Here is a 7,727-nt window from a genome sequence, read left to right as displayed (position 1 = left end):
TTGGTTTGTCCATGCTGTGGTGGCTTGTGGGTTGCTGTGATACTGGAAGCTATGACACCTGTATTTCAAACATCAGCAGAGTCACCCCTGGTAGACAGATTACAGTGGAGCTTCCAGGCTAAGACAGACTAGGAAGAAAGGCCTGGAGATCCACTTCTGAAAATCAGCCAATGAAAACTGTACAGATCACAACAGAATACTATTCAATTTGCTTGCTTTGGACACATCGTCAGGAGGGATCAATCACTAGAAGAGATCATATTTGGTGAAGTAGAGGGCCAGTGAGGGAGATGGGCCGTCAGTGAGATGGGCTGGCACAACGGGCACAACCATGGACTCAAACAGGCTGCTGATCAGGAGCAGGACCAGGCGATGTTCCCTTCTGTTTTATGTAAGGTCGCCATGAGTCAGAGTGGACTTGATGGCAGCTAATGACAACAACGGAGTCTGATTCTGAAAAGTCAAGATTCCTCGTAAAGACCGACGGGCTGTAGTAGATGTGGAGAGAAAAGAGGCACAGAATTAAGTAGGCGGCAGAGGCTCTGGCTTCCAGTCATGGTTTCCTCAGATAGTGTGTGGCTTTTGGCCCTGGTGGCACAGTGCTTAAGAGCTCAGGCTCCTAACCAAAAGGTTGGCAGTTCAGATCCACCAGTCGCTCCTAGAAAACCCTATGGGGCAGTTTGACTCTGTCCTATAGGGTCACTATGAGTCGGAATTGACTCCATGGCAATGGGTTTGGTTTTTTTGTTGTTGCTGTTTTGGGCAGATAATTAACTTCTTTTTTAGTCCTCATGAGGGGGTTGTACAAATAACCCATATGTTCTTTCCCAGGCCTGTGTATCAGTCATCACTGGACACTTAAACACCCAGTATGATACGCTCATGCATACCTGAGGTAGGGGAGAAGTGGCTCTTTTCTGCCCAGAGATCATAAGGCCCTAACTCATGCTATCTGCCCTGTGTGCTCCACTGCAGTGACAAGTACCTGCCAATAAATTAGACTTTAGCTCCCACATAGGGGTACTACAGGGTCACTGAAGTATCAAGGCTCGATTACATGAAATGGAAAAACAACTGTCGCTAGGCAGCACATCTAGGCTCTTCCCCTTTTCTCTGAGTAACGTTCTTTCCATTCACTCAGAAACACCGTGTAGTCATTATGTGGCAGTGCTACAAAAGAAACAGGAACTAAGACTTCTGCTTTGAGGAATGTGTTGGTCTGTGTGGAAAGCTCACCAACAAACGCGTATATGAACTAAAAAGATAAGCACACTGGGAAGAATTCATGTAAGCATAAAGGGAGAAAAAATTCTAAATAGAGTGGCCAGGGCTGGGGATACTGGCCACCCTCACTAGAAGGACTCAGAAGCACAGGATTGAGACTGACTTTGGTCTTTTCAAGACAAGGATCCTCCAAAGTGGTTCGTAACGCTTCTTGTGTTTTCTTGTGACCCTGAACAGACTGATGGCAGTCATTAGCTGAACTGCTGCTTCAGCATGTTGCATAAGGATTCCAGGTCTTGTAGCCTGGAAAGTGTCTCAAGAGTCTCAGAAAATTACCCCAATCTGGCTTCTTTAAAAAAAAAAAAAAGGCTTCTTTACGAGTCCTTAATTGTGTCCTCAAAATATACAGAATAGAACTGGACCCACGGACACCTCCAGACGAAGACTTGGCAAAACCTTTCCTTGTCCAACAACTTGGCCAGACTACTGCTAGGATTTTTGTAAACTTGCCTGCAAAACTGTGTCATTTCACCTTTCTTTATATCCCATATATCATTTGCTGAGGAAGGGTGTTATAGATCGAATTGTGTGGCCCAAGTATACGTATCAACTTGACTAGGCTATGATTTCCAGTATTGTGTGGTTGTCCACCACTTTGTCATCTGATGTGATTTCCCTACGAGTGGTAAATCCTACCTCTAGGATGTTAATGAAGCAAGATTAGGTGCAGTTATGTTAATGAGGCAGGACTCAATCTACAAGATGAGGTTGAATTCTGAGGCAATCTCTTGTAAAATATAAAAGAGAGAAGCTAGCAGACAGACAAGCAACCTCATACCACCAAGAAATAAGAGCCAGGAGAATAATGCATTCTTTGGACCTGGGTTCCCTGTGCTGAGAAACTCCTCGACCAGGGAAGACTGATGACAACGACCTTCCCCAGAGCCAACAGAGAGAGAAAGCCTTCCCCTGGAGCTGACACCCTGAATTTGGGCTTCTAGCCTCCTAGACTGTGAGAGAATGTTTTCTCTTTGTTAAAACCATCCACTTGCAGTATTTGTTACAGCAGCAAAAGATGAATGAGACAAAGGGTAAATCAAACTTCTTGACGGTAATTGCTCCAAGGGTGTGAGAGTGAAGGCTGGGTTTTGGTTTGGTAAAAAACAAAAGAGGAAGACCTCAATGACTTGGATTGACACAGTGGCAGCAACAATGGGATTAAGCATAACAAAGATTGTGAGGATGGCGCTGGACCCAGCAGTGTTTCGTTCTGTTTTACATAGGGTAGCTATGAGTTGGAACCGACTCCATGGCTCCTAACAACAAACTTCTTTGCAAGGAGCCCTGGTGGTGCAATAGTTAAGCTTTTGGTTGCTGACTGAAACGTTTATCCTTCAAACCCACCAGCCACTCCATGGACGAATAGACCTAGCAATCTGCCCCTGTTAAGATTATAGCCTAGGAAACCCTATGAGGTAGTTCTGCTCTGTCATATATGACCACTAAGTACAAGACCTGCTTCCCTCTGGCAATGTCTGCTGGAAAATAGGCCCCTTGGAATCTCTCTGGTACAAGAAGCAGTAACTGCTATCTCCCTATGCAATGCCACATTTTAAGGGTTTTCTTTTTTGGCCAACAGACATGAAGCTTCCAGCACAGCATGAAGGGAAATGATTCTTCCCTGGCTGAATTTCTAGGCCAAGTACTTGGGGAGTAACTTTAAGACAGAGATTTTTCTTTCTGAGAACAAGTTGTTAGTTGCTGTTGAATGGAAAGGTTGGAATGAATACCCCGTGTTTCTACTCAAACCAGTAAGGCTCAGATTGTCAAACAATTTGTTCCCTATCACGAAGATAGTCTGTTCATGCTGGCGTGTAAACCACGGCAGAAATCAGGGTGCCAGGCTGGTGTATGTTTTTACAAATGCATAAACCATAATTTCGATAGAATGTCACATGGTGTGGAAAGAACATCTACTGAGGAAACTCGCTGCAGTCTCTCCCACGTTGAAAATCTGGATCCACTGTGAGCGGTACTGTGTCAGGTGTGCGTTTTGGGTTTGCAGTGGAGAATGAGGCTTCATGGACAACGAAAGGGGCCACACTGCGATAGACAGAAGTCTCTTCTAAATCTTTGCAGGTAAAAATCACCAGTTCCATATTCAGAGCATTTCAGTGATGCGCTTTCTTTTTCAGTCGTGATAAAGCAGTTTCGGTCACACAGGTGTGAATGTTACCATCTATACTTGCTCGGTCACTCAGCTTACCAGAACAATGACAGTTCCTAACGACAAATGTATTTCTTGTTGTTCGGTGCTTCGAGTGGATTCCAACTCACAGTGAACCCATGTGACAGAGTAGAATTGCCCCATAGGGTTTTCTTGGCTGTAATCTCTACAAGAGCAGACCGCCACATCTTTCTCCCAAGGAGGAGCTGGCGGGTTCAAATCGCCTACGTTTTGGTTAGCAGCCAAGCACTTAACAGTTGCACCACCAGGCTCCTTCAGTGTACTTTAGGGGGTGTTTTATGCACAGAGAGAGCAGGATACTAAATGGTGCTTTGGGGAGAATTCGTGATCATTAATGCAAGGATAATAACAGTGGGTGTAAAGAAAAGTTGGGATTTACCATAACCCTGACTGAAAGAGAAAACAGTCCTCTATCGCCAACTGATCTGCTCCATCAAAGACAAAGGAAAGCCTTTGGACTGGACAGTTAACTCGGCTGTCATTCTGCCTGCATCTCAGCCCTTGCCCAGCCTTTGGACTGGACAGTTAACTCGGCTGTCATTTTGGCTGCATCTCAGCCCTTGCCCAGCCCCATTTGTCTTTTCACTTGACATTGTCTGTGACCTAAAGGCTTACATCTACAAAAGACTTCCAAAAGGTGGGGAGGAGAATCAACACCTTAGCAGACATCTGGGGATAGGCAACTTGGATTTAGGCTTAAACGTTACTGAATCTCCATTTTAAAACCTCAAAATGTTCATTTTGTGCAGTTTGAAATGTGGCTTTCGAAGATGACCCTAATCTTAGCCGAGCAGATAAGTCTGTCCAACGTACATTGATTTCGCTAGACAGCCTGCTTTTTCTTCCCTGGGAGGAATTAGATATGCTAAAAGGTTGTACCTCTTTCAAAGCCGCTTCTCCCTGTACGAAAGTGTTAAACTGCAGTTGGCGATAGAAATGGCTGATAACGTGTCTAGTCGGTGCTACCACCTCCGTGGGTGGCTGCTCTTTTGACATATCTGAATTCCAAGTGAGGGGCTGTTGGTAACGAAGCCATATGCAAAATTTACACGGTCAGAAAGGTCTGCAATATAACGAATGCCCTCATCATCACCAGAATCTTTACAACAGCGTGGATGACCTTTTAATTGTGGCTTAATATAGTTAATTATGGCAACGCTTCTCCGTTTTCCGGGATGATGAATTAACATTACAGATCATTAATGTTACTAAATTGGCACAATGATATACTAGATGCAACATCCCAGTTACGTTAAGACCTGCACTACAATTTGGCTCTTTTGTTATTTGCCTTAAATAGGAAAAGCATGCATGGTGCTTGCCTCTTACAGCAGGCTGCGGGTAACTACCTGTACTATTTTCCTTAATAGATTATTGATAGAGAAAATCCCAAATGGAAGACGTCTTCATCTTCAGGCTCAATGTGGAGCCAACATTTTCTTTCTAATATCCACTTCATCAGTATAAAAGTTAGAAAGCTGTGGCTCTTGAGCCAGGTTTTATAATTAGAACAAGACTGTATTTTACATCTGCAAAATACTTATGCTTAGCGGGGGAAAAATGAGAAACGAGATATGTTCCATTCCGTCGCAATGGTTATACCATTTTAATCTCTTAAGTTCAATAGATGTCCTCTAGCAGGCTGTACTTCTAGGATTTCATTTTTTTAGATCCTTAAGGCTGCATATATCTGTCAAACCGACATAATGAATTTAAAGTGCTAATGCCTAGAAGACCAGAAAAACATTGAAATATATCCTTGGTTGATTAAATTACCACCTCCAGCTACTTTACATCCTTATGTCTAAATAGATTTTCTTTTTACTTACCAAGCGCTGGACCTGGAAGATGCGGGAGATGTAATTTTATGGTAAAAACATGCACATGTCTTTAGACAAGAGCATTTTATTTAAGCATCTTTTAAGAGTCTGTAGAGTACTTCTGCGATAGGACTTGATATTTGATTCCAGGTTCTTTCAATAATGCTCAATCTGCAGGTTAACCTTAGGATCTAACAAGTAACTTTCGTGTGTATTCTTGGAATGGAATTTATGTTACAAATCTTGAGTACTAAGATTCAACTGCTCACGAATACTATATGGAAAACATGTTAACTTGTTTTGTGAAAACAAAAAGGCAGTGATGAATCTGAATCTCCTGTTACAAGTCGTGTCTCCAGGATCTGCTTAGATTGACACATGGACAACTCTAGGCAGCAAAAAATAACTGGGAGATATGTCCTGCCCCTAAATGGGTTTCCTTGGTCATCTAATTAGGTTGTCACAAAAGGGAGACCTGGTGGAAAATCTTACTCCTGCCTGTAAAAGTGGCAGCCAAAATCGTCCTAGAAATAAAAATGTTATGGACCCATGAAGGGGGAAAATATTGGTTTTCCATGCCACTTTTATTTCTGGAATTGAAGGTCAAATCAAAGCTGAAAGACAGACACATCTTCCTATATGCCTGTATTCAAAGACTTAGACACTGCCTTGAAAAGTTCCATATAACCTCCTAAGTACACTTATGAGATAGTCTAGTTCACTCACACACACACACACACATATACATGTAATCACATGACCACAAACCTCAAACACACACATTCCAAAATTACCCCACACGATACTGAACAGGGAAAGTAGCAGCAAACACAGCAGCAGTGCATGGGACTCATTTTCCATTGGAAGATGGTTCATCATAAGCATCAACCACACGACACCCTATCCTGGCCATCAGGCCTTGGGAGAACCGATTCTGAGCCCACGTTCACCGTCCACACAATTCCAAACCCAACTCAGGGCTGGAGGGAATGGCTCTGCCATTTCAAGGTTAAGTCTCCAGACCCTTGCAATTCCATCATGCTCTGCAAAGACAGTGACTATCAGCAGAGACATCAGGGTGCTGTGATGTCTGGAGGTGAAACTAAAGACCTCGAGGAATGTGAAATGCAATGACAAGTATCAGAGGAAACAGGTGCAGAGACCGAAGGCAAGAGAACAGATCTGTAGTGCTTTGAAATGAAACGTTCTAATCCCTCCGACAATCCTGTTGACTATGAGTTATAGAACCGGAAGTACAGCACAGAAAAAGAGATACATTGTGGGATAAACAGCTTCTTAGAAGGTAAAACTGAATGGCCCAGATAGATGAATCAGGAGACACAATGGAAGGCAAAAAGAAATGAGTCAGTGGCAATGTAAGAAAAAGGTAAAAGTGAACAGAGGACAGAAAGGCAGAAGAAGAAAAAAAATGTAAATGAGTGAGACAAAAAAGCCAAAAGACGGAAAAGAAAAAGAGAACAAGAGAAGGAAAGAAGTAATATTTTCCTTGATAAAAATGCACAAAAGGGAAGATGAACTTTGTTCTTTTTCTCTTTCTACTCTCCTCTCTTTTTCTGCTTTTCGCCTCGCAGCACGCCAGCCTAAGCTGAGAGCTGTAATGTCATTAAATTGCAAATGCTTTTTCATTTCCGACACACACTGTTTACTTATCTGGCAAAAACATATGTTGGCAGGAATCCGTTAAATTCTGCCCATTGCCTTGGGTAAAAGTGCAATAGAAACGGACCCACAGAGTGTCCTCTTTCTTCTTCTTTAGCATTCTCCTTATCTACGAGACGGCTTCGCAGCAAACTGGCTAGTTCAATGAAAAATGAAGATACAGCGGGAGATTAGGCAAGAACACTGAGCACAAAATTCCTGGAGAGAGGGTCACTCCATTGCAAACCATTTCACTGCTCTAGATCTGCATAAATTACTATTTTTAAGGCATCTCCAAAGTCTGTATATTTTTCTCACTCTGTCAAACATTTAATTTCACGCCCCGTGTTCTGAATATGCTAAAATGCATATCTCTGATGCACCTTTAAGCCAGAAAAACGAATGCAAAATTGAAGATAAAATGATGTGATTTGCACTACAAGCCTATTACTTGAGGTATTTACATATAGTTTACCTCTGCAGTTCTGAGGATGATTTATTAAAAAAAAATCTGGATTAAGCTCATATAAATATGTATAAATCTTTGTTTAGAAAATAGATTTTGCAGCTGTTGTGTAAAAAAAAAGTTCTTTAAGATTCTGTGAAGAATTTTCCTTTTAGCATGCTTTAAGAGGGGAAAAAAGGGGACAGAATTTGACATTCTGTTTGGCGGGGAGAGGGGGGAGCCTATTCCACCATCCTGTAGTTATTAAAAAAAAACCAATAAAGGCGCCTTTTATTGCCCTTCTTTGCCCAAAGCTGCTTGGCCCCTCCTC

The sequence above is a fragment of the Elephas maximus genome, chromosome 14 (assembly GCF_024166365.1).
Source record: "Elephas maximus indicus isolate mEleMax1 chromosome 14, mEleMax1 primary haplotype, whole genome shotgun sequence".
In the NCBI taxonomy this organism is placed as follows: domain Eukaryota; kingdom Metazoa; phylum Chordata; class Mammalia; order Proboscidea; family Elephantidae; genus Elephas; species Elephas maximus.
The sequence above is the reverse complement of the archived record's forward strand: the minus strand, read 5'-3'. Positions refer to the sequence as shown.